The 14,942-nt window shown below is 47.8% G+C and overlaps 1 protein-coding gene across 2 annotated transcripts in view; it reads right to left on the minus strand.

Annotated features, from left to right (window-relative positions):
* Nucleotides 1-10,659: 10,659 nt before the first annotated feature.
* The window catches only part of LOC141078375 (T-cell differentiation antigen CD6-like), a 199,385-nt gene continuing 195,102 nt past the window's right edge, over nucleotides 10,660-14,942 (minus strand). For both annotated transcript variants that reach the window (XM_073565123.1, XM_073565122.1), the window contains exon 13: nucleotides 10,660-11,107. The gene's annotated coding sequence lies outside the window, so the exon portion shown is untranslated. The remainder of the gene's footprint in view (nucleotides 11,108-14,942) is intronic.

The following is a 14,942-nucleotide window of genomic DNA, read 5'->3' on the forward strand; positions in this document are numbered from 1 at the left end:
GCCGAGTACTTGAAGCGACAAACTGAGTCATGGCTGGGCAGTGTACATCTTGAGGCAGGCAAGGTAGTTAGTGATAACGGCCGTAATTTTGTGGCAGCCATAGCCCTTTCAAAACTCAGCCACATACCTTGCTTGGCTCACACCTTGAACCTGGTGGTGCAGTGCTTCCTCATAAATTATCCGGAGTTAACAGCCCTGCTCCAGAAGGTGCGAAGACTGTGCGCGCACATCCGCCGGTCGCCTGTACACTCCGTTCGTATGCAGAAGCTGCAGCGATTGCTCCACCTTCCCAACCACCGCCTCATTATCGACATTGCAACAAGGTGGAACTCCACCCTGCACATGGTGGAGCGGCTGTGCGAGCAGAGGCAGGCCATAATGCATTTGTGGGAGGATACACGAGCAGGCAGTTTGAGAGCAGACATGGAGTTGACAGGTGTGCAGTGGTCGAAGCTGAAAGACCTTTGTAAAGTCCTTCAGTGTTTTGAGGAATGCACACGGCTGGTAAGCGCAGACGACGCCATCCTAAGCATGAGCATCCCACTTATGCGTCTGCTCATGCAAACTTTTTGCAGGCGCCTGCGCAATGGTATTAAGGCGTCTGTCTATGTCCGATATCAGTGATGTGTACTATCTCTTAGACCACGATATATGCACAGCTGGTAGTACATGACGTCACATGCTGGCGCTAAGGTCTGTCAGCTATGGTTTACGTGTAATGAGAAACTGCTGATCTGCAGGTATGTTTGGACATTAACCCTACATTGGCTAGCAAGGACACAGCTGCTCCCTATTCCTTAATTAGATAAGCCTATATAATAGCACAGTGACTGGCAAAAGGTACCCTGACGAAGCCACCTAGAGTGGTGACACGCGTCGGGTCATTAGTCCAGCCTGCCCCACTTCACTTCATATGTGATGTATTGGGTTCTGTGCATCTATGTCTATTATTTGAAGGTGGACATGTAGATGTCCTTTGGTTGTTTGCACTCTTTACAGCCCATTTCTGGTCTGGATGACCTGGTCTGCTCTTGGAGCCTGACTTCAGGCTGAGGTATTTCCAAATGGGGTTTATTCAGTACATTCCAGAAACGTTTGTTTTTTATGTACCACATTGTGAATAAGAGTATGCCAGAGCTATATAACTAATTGTATGCACGGTCTCAAGGCATTATTTCAGCTTGTGATAACATCCATTTAAAATTTAAAATTTATCTGCATCACTGATATCCATGACTCATTTACACTACACTACACAGTGCTACAGTGTATTAGTGTGCTCTCAAAACCTTCTAATTGGGTATTAGATTACATGGACCTTGGGTATAAGACACTTTCTCCACCAATAGAGGCAGTGGTTATCAGGGTTGGTTCTCTATTATGAGATATGTATATCTTTTGAATGTGTCACATGTGTGACCATTTTTTAATGTTTTTAATGTGTTGTTGTTGTTTGCTGTGTTTAATTTAAATAAATAAAAATTGTAATATTTTTGCTAAATTCCTATTCAGGGTGATCCCCGATTTGTGGCCTATTCTTTTCTGCTTGTGACTGTCTCATGCAAACTTTAACGCACATCAAGGAGCAGGCATCTGCAGCCGAGGATGATGAGGAAGAGGAGGAGGGAAGCCTTGATGACAGTCAGCCATTGTCTGTTCAGGGAACTGTCGTGGACGAGGTGGAGGAAGAAGAGGAGGAGGAGGATGATGATGGGGATGATTATTTAGTGGAGGAGGATGCTTCTCGTGGGGCAAGAGAAAATGTTGGCGTGGCAAAGTCTGGTACAGGGTTTGTGCGTGACTGGAGGGATGTGGATTTGCCTGAAAGTGCTCCTCCAACCAGCACTCGCACTGCATCATTGACACCGGGAACATTGGCCCACATGTCAGATTATGCCTTGCAGAACCTAAAAAGGGACCCCCGCATTGCCAAAATGATGAACGATGACGACTACTGGTTGGCCAGCATCCTGGATCCACGCTATAAAGGCAATTTCCAAAACATCATGCCACAGGAGAACCTTCACCTAATATTGGCTAATAAACAAGCAACTCTGGTAAACCGGTTGGTTGAGGCATTCCCAGCACACAGCAGCGGTGATGGTTCTCACACGAGCCGTACGGGCCGGGGGCAACTTGGAAGAGGTGTTGATGGTGCACACATCAGAAGTGGCGTTGGAGACAGGGGTTTCATGACCATGTTGTGGACTGATTTTTCAAGTCCCACACACACGACTGGTAATACTGCATCGATTGAAAGTGACAGGAGACAACAGTTGTCAACTATGGTTACAAACTACTTTTCCTCCCATATCGATGTTCTCCCACACAGGTCATTCCCATTTGACTATTGGGCCGCTAAACTGGACACTTGGCCTGAATTGGCACAATATGCCTTACAGGAACTCGCTTGCCCAGCTGCAAGTGTGCTATCGGAAAGAGTCTTCAGTGCTGCTGGATCAATCCTGACATAAAAAAGGACCCGTCTGTCAACCCAAAATGTGGATGATCTAACCTTCATTAAAATGAACCATGCATGGGTTTCCAAGGATTTTGTCACACCTTACCCTGATGACACATAGGTTGACAGAAAAATGGCTTTCTTTGGTCCGCCTCTTCCTGGGACTTGACCAATTTCGCCTTTAGCAGCAAGTGAATGTCCCACATCAACATATGCCATATTGTAAACCTCCCTAACTGGGCTGCCTCCTCCCCCATGGCTGGGGTCACCACCAACGCACGCAGCCGTGCGAGTGCCGTTGCCCTGGACAGGTGGGTGGGCCGACTCTTGGGCGCGGGCACTGGCACAGGGTCCCTCATAGTGCAATCAAGTGTCTCTGACAGTGGGGGTGCACACCCGACGTCAGACACACCGCCGTACTATGAGGGGCCCAGTGCCAGTACCGACGCCCACGAGTGGGCCCCCCTTGCTTGGGCAGGGCCCCATCATTTGCAATGTTTACCTCTCCCTGCTCCTCCGCTGTGTAGTCTGGGTTGTCAAATCCTTCACTGGGACTGCCACTACAAATTTTGTGAACTGATAGAAGATGATGGGTAAGACGTAGCTATGCCCTGTCCCGCTGGCCAGGATCTAGCTTCAGATGATCAATGGCTTCCATTTCTTATGGACGTCGACTCACAATAAGATGCAGTGGTGGTTTCTCATCAGCTTTCACAGTTTTCCTACCCACAGACGTGTGACATTCCAGCGCACATTTTTAAATGTGCCCTCTCATGCCAGTCCAAATGAATCGTCTACGGCCTGTGGCTTCTGTCTTTTGCACTCAAAAGTTACGTGACAGATCATGATAGGCAGTGAGCACCATGTTTACATCTCTCCCTGTGATCAAAATTATATGGATGTGAGTAATGGCGATGGGATCAACTGTACTGCGATACAGCAACACATTCTTCACAAAGAAAGATTTTCGCTGTCTCCACACACTAATTAATTGAGGGTCAGCATCACCTCTGAGAATTGTGACGGAAGTTTATCCCATGAATAGGAATTCCTAGATTTCTGCAATCACTAGAATTTATGTCAGTAATTGTATGCATCTCATTTTATATTGCGGAGAGTCTGGACTGTCTTACTGAGACAGAAATATATATGAAGATTTAAAAATACCACCAAAAGTGTATACTGGTGTACGCTTCAAATACATTTCCTTTTTTCTACTTTTTAGATTGTTGTCTAATCCATACTGAGAACACAGAGATTTTATATATTTAAACTATGCTATATATACCTGCTATCCAGTGATAATGTACCCTTTCTCAACTTTGTACAAGCTGGTCAAATCCATACTGGGCCTGAGAGCGTCTGAGCCTGCCTCCTGATCTATAGACATAGGTTTTTAATGTGTAAACTATGCTATACATACCTGTAATCCGGTGAAACGTTACCCTTTCTCACCTTTGTCCAATCACGTCTAATCCATACTGGGCCTGAGACCGTCTGAGCCTGCCTCCTGATATATAGACATAGGTTTTTAATGTGTAAACTATGCTATACATACCTGTAATCCGGTGAAACGTTACCCTTTCTCACCTTTGTCCAATCACGTCTAATCCATACTGGGCCTGAGACCGTCTGAGCCTGCCTCCTGTTATATAGACATAGGTTTTTAATGTGTAAACTATGCTACATATATACGTGTTACCCGGTGAAACTGTACCCTTTATCAACTTTCTAGAATCTTGTCGAATCCATACTGGGCCTGAGAACGGCTGCCAAGCTGTTAGGCAAGCTACAGCAACTGTGGTTTGGACACGTAATGTTTTGCATTTTTTCAGGAATGCCGGTTAGGCCTAATTCAGGAATTGCGGTTGACCTGCACTTACTGGGAAATCATCGTTCGCGGGGAATAATTGGAATCACAGATCCCCATCACTAACGGTGTTCTGCTGGTTATCTGCACCTGTAAGCGACAAAAGCTGGTCCTTTCAGTGAAGTGCGCATGCAGCCCCAGACATGTAACGCCATGATAGACCATGATAGTGCCAGAGCCTCGCGTATCCCTCTAGTAAGCTTGACGCGTACCACGGGGGCATGCCGGAGTCTCGTTCGTTAATGGAATAAAGCTGACAAATTGCTAGCACAACTACAAACGGACATACCACACCACACACACAATCGACAAAGCTTTCAATATGTGCATCTTTTCTTGAGGTGGCATGGTTGTGGTTTCCCGGGTGGAGTCCAATTAAGCCGCAGGCTCCACTCCTGGTGCCCTTTTGGACATTCCTTTAAGGTTCAGCATTGCAATCATACTGCCCCCGGAAAGCAAACACTTTGCCTTCATGGACGCTGTTTGGAGGTTTGTGGGAATAACGCCGCCCGATCGCTAGTTGGCATAATTTATTGGTGGGAAGTCCGACGGTATATGATCGTGTTCGATTTCAGAATTTTTTTTTTTTGGATGGTATTTTACATTTTTATTCCAGCCTTTCTTGACTTCATAAGGGAATGACAAGCCTATATCTGTGTCTCCTCCACCTCCTCTTTTTACTCCTCCACCTCTTTTCTAAATGTAGTTGTCCTTTTCCATATGTAATTTTTGTCTTCTGAGCATTTTCTCTGCTTTGGGACACCTTTTAAGGTGTTTTGTAATTGTTTTCTATGTGTTTGCATGTGTTTGTGTTTGCCTGCCATTGTTTTCAATGGGGTTCGACGAACATTCGACAAACTTGCCTCCTGTGTGACGAACCAAAACACTAGCGTGGTGGCTCAACAATACTTGGATCACCCTCGCACACCCAGGGCAGCGGGGGTACTCGGTACCGGGCCGGTGTCGAGGCGGGAATGTGTCACAGCAGCGGTGACCCGGTCCGTGGCCCTGGGCGCCCAATATCAATGGCGGTTATGTTAATGATAAGTTTATATGAATAGTTTGTGACGCCACCCGTGGTGTTTGGCAAGTAAGATGGTAAGCCAATGCTGCATGCAGATCCGCTGGGACTGATGGTGTGGTGCAGCAGAGATGGTATAGCTCCCCACAGGTGGAGCTGTAGTCCCAGGGCAGTGTAGGTGCAATGGGTGAGGAGAGGCGCAGAATGGCACAGATGTTGTTACCCAGATGTAGTGGTGCTGGAATAACTGGAGGACACCAGAGTATGCGGTTCCAAAGCTTTACTCACCGTTTGCAGTTCACACAACTGCCTGCCTCCGTACTGTGTTCTCCAGGTCAGGGCTCCAGCCAACCTCCAGGCAGGATAGCATTCTCCCTTCCACACTCCGCCAACATGTACCTTACTGAACGACGCCTCCAATGTGCCTTTAGGTGCGAAGCACTCCAGTACTTAGTTACCCTGGAATGCCTCTCTCTAGGTGTTCCTAGTCTTTACTTGTATGACAGACAGCTGTAGCCTGCTTCGGGGACTCCTCACTGCGTCCCGGCTCTCTATTCAGTTGCTGTTGTGTCCCAAGTCTCTGATGGGAGCAAGGCGTTAGCGGCTCACTACTCCTCCGGTGTCTGTTGCCGGACATAAAGATCCAATTAACCTCGGGGACCGGGCCCCGGCCTTTGCGCTCTCTGGACTGGAAGGGTTCTCTCTCTTTCTCAACCAGCTTCCCACCGTCCTTCCATTCTCCTTCGTTCCGATCTGTTCTATCTCTCTTATGGAAGGTTAGGTTATCAATCTTATTAGTCTCTTTCTCTGGTCTTTCTCGTGCCAGCAGCCCAGATCACTGGGACCTGCTGCAGCACGTCCCTCAGACACCCATCTTCTCTCTTCTCTCTCCTCCAACCAACTAACCTCTAACTCTCACTCTTCCCACTCTTTTATATCTAACTCCACCCGCCTCAGCAGCACCTCTCATGTTATGAAGCCAGGGACCACAAAAGGCACCCTATGACCTTTCCAGCATAAAGCATGGATGGGTCCCTGCTGAACTATCCTGTGTGTGGGGTGCAGGTGTTGGAATGCGGAAAGGAGTTCCCAGCCTACCAGGATGGTGGGGCACTACACCTTAGGAGAAGGTGCAGTACCTCTGTGGCGACTGAAGCCTCAGGGGCGCCACACTACTCCTGATATATAGACGTACATTGTTAATGTTTAAACTATGCTATATATACCTGGTATCTGATGATACTGTACACTTTGTCTACTTTTTATATTCTTGTCTAATCCATACTGAGCCTGTCAGCGTCTCTGTGTGACTCATGGAATAAATATGGAGATTGACAATTATCCTTTGACTGAATAGAGCTGTACATTTCTGATACAGTGCCATATATCTGATGTTATTTTGTGTCTATTTTGTGCAAAATTTTGAAGTTTGGTGGAAGAGGCTGCGAACGTGGGCGCGGGGGGCCAGCTGGTGCTGATGGTGGTGGTGCATCTGCTGGTAGTGGCAAAAGCACAATAGCAGCTAAGGCAGGAGGTGTTGAGCCTGCGTGATGGTCTGGCTCCGGAACGCCTGGAATGATACCTTTTCTGGGAGTAGGTTAACCGCTTTTAAAGGCGGAGCATGAGTAACTGGTTTTGGCTTACATTGCCGAAACAGACTCCATCAAATATGCCCGCCTCTTCTGAAGTTTCAAAAAATGCAAGCACTGAGTGGTCAAGTGCTGGCTCCTGGTCAGGAATAACCCCTTTCCTTGTGTCCTGCACCCCCACCCAAACTGAATGAGGCAGCAGGCCACACTTCACATTAGTCCATGTAGCTCTTTCTATCATACCATGCCTGGGTTATCAAGTCAAATCGTGAATTCCCCAGTCCAAGATGAATCTGACATGGAGTGTGGGTGGCCAGCCAGGGCAGTGGGGTTAATCGGTACCGGGCCGGTGTCTCACAGGGATGTGTCACGGTGGTGGTGACCCTTTCCGTGGCCCTGGACGTCCATGCAAAGGGGTGAATTACGTTTATAGGTGAATGATACGTGACGCCACCTTTGGTTTCTGATTAGATTGACCAGCGCTGCAGTGTCGCTTCTGTGGGACAGATGTTATGGTGCAGCTAAGATGTAGAAGACCTGCACAGGAAGGGCCGTAGTCGCAGGGCAGATGAAAGAGTTGGTAGATGGTGTGCAGTGCAGGATGTAGCAGAGCCGTACGCCAGGCGCAGGAGAAAGAGGACAGACACAGTTGTGCAGTTCCTTTACCTGTACTTGGTAGGTGCTGTCCAGGACCCAGAGTACAGATGGAGGAGTTGGTCAGCCTGGAAGCCAATTTGGATTTCTCTCTCTGCAGATAGGTAGTGTGGCCTCCGTTCTAGCGCTTATCTGAGGTACTCGCAGTGCTGAGTTCAATGAAGTTCCCCCTGTTGACTCTCTTTTGGAACTTTCTCGTACGGCTGGCAGCCGTAGCCTTTTCCTTCTGGCTCACACACGTCGATGCTGGGGCCTCCGAGCCTCAGTTGGGTAGAGCATTTACAGCTGCTACTTCCTCCGGATTCTGCTGCAGAAACGTCATTGTCCCTACAAACTCGGAGACCGGAATCCGGACCATGCGCTCCAGCTAGGAGTGAGCCTTAACTCTGCTCATCCTCCAGCTCCCCTTCTCACGTCCACACACTTCCCCTTCCCTGCACAGAATGGCCTAACTTACCTCCTCCTGACCACAGAGAGCAGCTCATCAGCAGTCATGTTCAGAGGTCTCCCTGCTGGCGTGGAGTGGGAAATGTGTTGTGTGTTGGTTTAACTGCTAGAGAGATCCTTCGTTGCTCCCAAGCATGACATCACACTCCCTAGGAGGAAGGTAATGCCACTGTGGCGACCGTACTCCTGGGGACTCCACAAGTGCACTGATGCCCAGCCACTGCTAGATGATTCTGCTGGTACATTGACCCAGACCACTACATTCCCCTCACACTCTACACAGCCTGAATCTGACCCTGATGAAACTCAGGTTACCCTTCCCATATACTGTACCACCTTACACGGTGACATAGAGGAAGGTGCAGATGAAAGTGCAGGTTCCTTGAGCTGGTGGGGGGGCATACTCATGGGCGACGGCACTGGCACAGGGCCCCTCATAGTACGCAAAAGTGTCTCTGCCGGTGGGAGGGGCTGCCGGTGGGAGGGGGAGGGCCCACCCCACCCCCACCCCACCCCCACCCCACCTGCCATCAGACACACCGCCACACACCGCCGTACTATTTGAAGGGCCCTGTGCCACTGCCGTCGCCAACGAGTGGGCCCCCACTGCTTGCTCAGGATCACAGCACTTGCAAAGTTGAAATACTTACCTCTCCCTGCTCCACCGCCATGACGTCTTCCGCGTTTCCTGACAGTGATAATCTGATCAGAGAGCGCAATGACATCACATCTGTACGCCCTCTGCCTAAACAGCCAAGTGCAGTGAGATGGACGATGGGGACGACGAGGAGTCCAGACTAGTACAGGGATTCCATAGCGAGGAGAGTTATTTAATTCTTTTCAATGTTGGGACACCAATTTTTTGGGAGCACTATACTCTGGAGAATGATATATGGGGCCCACCATACACTGGAGCATTCCAAAGGTGGACATCAGACACTGGAGCAGCATTTACAGGGCACAGTATACACTACAGCATTAGAAATGGGGCCCATTATGTATGGAGCATTATTTGGGCCCATAAAACAGTGGAGCTTCATCCATGGGGACCAACATATACTGTAGCATTATGTGGAGCTCATCATATACTGTTTCAAACATTATATGGGACCAATGATTCTGTATGGAGAAATATATGGGCCTCATTACTCTGTATAGCGCACTATGCGGTGGCCATAAAACTGTATGGAGTAATATACTGTCCGTTTTTGGAGCTATTAAAAATGGATATCAGTCATGAGATGTAAAAAGTGAAGTATTTTTCACTGTACTATACCGCTATTTCTCTGCCGTATCGGAGCATCATGAGTTGTGCTGTGTTAAAGGGGCGCTCTTTTGCCCAGGTCACATGAAAACCTGGAGCCAGCCCTACCCCTCCACAACTTTAGCCAAATAACCCCCAGTTTTCAGTGCGTAACTATTATTATGAAGTAAATTAAGGTTGACAAGCTTCAGTAATAAAAATTGATGTTTTTGCCATTAAAATGGGCACTGTAGGTGTGTTTAATGTCCTCCACTTCCTGCCGACTTTGCTTCCCCATTGACTTGCATTGGGTTTCGTGTTTCAGTCGGCCTCTGACTTTTCACGATAATCGGCCGATTTCGTTCGACCCGACTTTTGAGAAAGTCGGGTTTCATGAAACCCGACTCGACCCGAAAAAAGGCAAAGTCGCTCATCTCTAGTTTGTAATAATAAGTCATGTCAGACTAACTTAATTTCCTTCTATGACAGAATCACTGACTGAGTGGATCAGGGAAATACTGTATAGTATATCTTGACTTCAGCAAAGCATTTGACAAGAGTATCTCACACCATTCTTATTGAAAAAATGGCTAAGTATGGAATGGACAAGGCAACTGTGAGGTGGATTCATAACTGGCTTAGTGATCGGACCCAAAGAGTGGTCGTAAATGGCTGCACATCCAGTTCTAAGAATGTCTCAAGTGGGGTACCACAGGGCTCTGTCCTGGGCCCTGTATTGTTCAACATCTTTATCAACGATTTAGATGAAGGAATTGAGGGTAAACTGATTAAATTTGCTGATGACACAAAGCTAGGAGGGATAGCTAATACTAGAGAAGAGAGAGAGAGGATTCAAAAAGATATAAATAAACTGGAGAAGTGGGCAGCAACTAACAGAATGGTTTTTAACTGAGAAAAATGCAAAGTACTACATCTGGGCAAAAAAATGAAAAAGCATATACAGAATGGCAGGAATAGGGCTAAGTGACAGCACATGTGAAAAAGACTTGGGTATACTAATAGATCACAGACTGAATATGAGTCAACAGTGTGATGCAGCAGCAAAAAAGGCAAATGCAATTCTAGGATGTATTAACAGAAGCATACAGTCTAGATCACGTGAAGTCATTATTGCCCTCTACTCCTCTTTGGTCAGACCTCATCTGGAATATTGTGTCCAGTTTTGGGCACCACATTTTAAAAAAGACATCAACAAACTGGAGCAAATTCAGAAAAGAGCGACCAGAATGGTGACCGGTCTGCAAACCCTGTCTTATGAGGAAAGGTTGCAGGATTTGGGAATGTTTAGCTTGCAGAAGAGAAGACTGAGAGGAGACTTAATAGCTGTCTATGAATATCTAAAGGGCTGTCACATTGTAGAAGGATCATCTTTATTCTCATTTGCACAAGGAAAGACTAGAAGCAATGGGATGAAACTGAATGGGAGGAGACACAGATTAGATATTAGAAAAAACTTTTTGACAGTGAGGGTGATCAATGAGTGGAACAGGCTGCCACGAGAGGTGGTGAGTTCTCCTTCAATGGAAGTCTTCAAACAGAGGCTGGACAGACATCTGACTGGGATGATTTAGCGAATCCTGCTTTCTGCAGGAGGTTGGACCAGATGGCCCAGGAGGTCCCTTCCAACTCTACCATTCTATGATTCTGTGATTACGTGGTCAGACTGTAGAGGAGGCTTCATGTAACAGTGATTGTAGGATTACGTGGTCAGTCTGGCGTATAGGCTGCAGATAACAGTGATTTTAGGATTATGTGGCTAGTCTGGAGAGAAGCTTCAGATAACATTGAGTTGATGGTCAGTCTGCAAAAAAAAAAGAGATACTTAAAGTCACCACACATTTTCCTTTAAAGGGTATTTTGAACCCTTTGAAATTTCTTACAAACAGCTTATGGTGGTATGATATTTGAAAAGGGAGAAATACTATATCAATCAGGGCCGGACTGAGACCAAAAAGCAGCCTTGGCACAAAAAAAATGTCACCAGCCCACATACAATGAATGTCCTCACCCAAATCGTAGAACACTGGCAAGTTGTGCCAACTTTTGCTTTAGCTCACACACGTATCACACAGCTCACACAAGTAGCTCACACACACACACAGCTCACACGTATCACACACGCTGTATCACCGCTCACACACACAGACACACAAGTAACACACACACGTATCACACAGCTCACACACACAGCTCATGATCACACACAGCTCACACATATCACACACACGTATCACACAACACACACACTCAAGTAGCTCACACAGCTTATGCTCACCCACAGCTCACACACACAGCTCACACACACAGCTCACACACACAGACACACAAGTAACACACACACGTATCACACAGCTCACATACACACACAGCTCACACACACAGCTCACACACAGACACACAAGTAACACACACACGTATCACACAGCTCACACACACAGTTCATGATCACACACAGCTCACACATATCACACACACGTGTATCACACAACACACACACTCAAGTAGCTCACACAGCTCATGCTCACACACAGCTCACACACACAGATCACATACACACACACAGCTCATACACACACACAGCTCACACGTATCACACACACAGCTCACACATATCACACACACATGTATCACACAACACACACACTCAAGTAGCTCACACAGCTCATGCTCACACACAGCTCACACACACAGCTCACATACACACACACAGCTCACACACACAGCTCACATACACACACACAGCTCACACACACAGCTCACATACACACACACAGCTCACACACACAGCTCACATACACACACAGCTCACACACACACAGCTCACACGTATCACACACACAGCTCACACATATCACACACACATGTATCACACAACTCACACACTCAAGTAGCTCACACAGCTCATGCTCACACACAGCTCACACACACAGCTCACATACACACACACAGCTCACACACACACACAGCTCACACATATCACACACACAGCTCACACGTATCACACACAGCTCACACATCACACACTCAGCTCACACGTATCACACACGCTGTATCACAGCTCACACACACGTATCACACAGCTCACACACACAGCTCATGATCACACACACAGCTCACACATATCACACACACATGTATCACACAACTCACACACTCAAGTAGCTCACACAGCTCATGCTCACACACAGCTCACACACACAGCTCACATACACACACACAGCTCACACACACACACAGCTCACACATATCACACACACAGCTCACACGTATCACACACAGCTCACACATCACACACTCAGCTCACACGTATCACACACGCTGTATCACAGCTCACACACACGTATCACACAGCTCACACACACAGCTCATGATCACACACACAGCTCACACATATCACACACACATGTATCACACAACTCACACACTCAAGTAGCTCACACAGCTCATGCTCACACACAGCTCACACACACAGCTCACATACACACACACAGCTCACACACACACAAGTAGCTCACACTCACACACTAGTAGCTCACACACGTATCTCACACACACAATTAGCTCACACACTGCTCATGCACACACGCATGTATCACACACAGATGACACAAGTATTACACAGCTCAAACACAAGTAGCTCACACTCACACACAGCTCACACACGTATATCACGCATACACGTATATCACACATACACGTATCACACACGTATCTCACACACACAGCACACACGTATGTATCACTCAGCTCTCATACACACAAGTAGCTCAAACACAAGTAGCTCACACATGCATGTATCACTCACGCATGTATCACACAGCTCACACACACAGCTCACATGTATCACACAGCTCACACACATATCACACATACACAGCCTCACATACACACAGCCTCACACATACACACAGCCTCACACATAGCCACACACATACACACAGCCTCACACATACACACAGCCACACACATACACACAGCCCCACACATACACACAGCCACACACATACACACAGCCTCACACATACACACAGCCTCACACACACACACACACACAGCCACACACATACACACAGCCTCACACATACACACAGCCACACACATATACACAGCCACACACATACACACAGCCTCACACATACACACAGCCTCACACATACACACAGCCTCACACACATGAACACAGCCACACACATACACACAGCCTCACACACATACACACAGCCTCACACACACATACACACAGCCACACACATACACACAGCCCCACACATACACACAGCCTCACACACACATACACACAGCCTCACACACACATACACACAGCCACACACATATACACAGCCACACACATACACACAGCCTCACACATACACACAGCCTCACACATACACACAGCCTCACACACATGAACACAGCCACACACATACACACAGCCTCACACATGAACACAGCCACACACATACACACAGCCCCACACATAGCCACACACATACACACAGCCTCACACATACACACAGCCTCACACACACACACACACACAGCCACACACATACACACAGCCTCACACATACACACAGCCACACACATATACACAGCCTCACACATATACACAGCCACACACATACACACAGCCTCACACATACACACAGCCTCACACATACACACAGCCTCACACATACACACAGCCTCACACACATGAACACAGCCACACACATACACACAGCCTCACACACATGAACACAGCCACACACATACACACAGCCACACACATACACACAGCCTCACACACACATACACACAGCCACACACATACACACAGCCCCACACATACACACAGCCTCACACACATACACACAGCCTCACACATAGCCACACACATACACACAGCCACACACATATACACAGCCTCACACATATACACAGCCTCACACATACACACAGCCTCACACATACACACAGCCTCACACATACACACAGCCTCACACATACACACAGCCTCACACACATGAACACAGCCACACACATACACACAGCCTCACACACACATACACACAGCCTCACACACACATACACACAGCCACACACATACACACAGCCCCACACATACACACAGCCTCACACACATACACACAGCCTCACACATAGCCACACACATACACACAGCCTCACACATACACACAGCCTCACACATACACACAGCCTCACACACATGAACACAGCCACACACATACACACAGCCTCACACACACATACACACAGCCACACACACTCTCCTCTGTGGTGCAGGGGAGGCTGGTGTCCATGGGCAGCTCTTCAGCTTCTCCTGCACACAGCAGCACTGTCCGCACATCCCCTGGTCTCTACTCTCTAGGGATACTACCAGATGAGAGCAGGGGGCGCTGTCACCTGCTGACAGGAGCTTATCTCTCCCAGGGAGCAGCCGCCTATGCTGACCTTATGCTGATTTCTGCTTGATTTCTGCGCTGGCTCTCCCTCCCTCACACAGAGCATGCTGCACAGGAGGACAACAGCCCTGGAGCTTTCATAGCGATGCCCCTGGAGGAGAGGTGTCCTGTGCGTGCCCAGGTGACCCTTTCACACTTCTGACCTGGGCTGTGTGCGCGCACTCTCCTGCT

The sequence above is a fragment of the Dendrobates tinctorius genome, unplaced genomic scaffold, assembly GCF_039654945.1.
Source record: "Dendrobates tinctorius isolate UK_male_01 unplaced genomic scaffold, ASM3965494v1 ptg000548l, whole genome shotgun sequence".
Taxonomy (NCBI): Eukaryota; Metazoa; Chordata; class Amphibia; order Anura; family Dendrobatidae; genus Dendrobates; species Dendrobates tinctorius.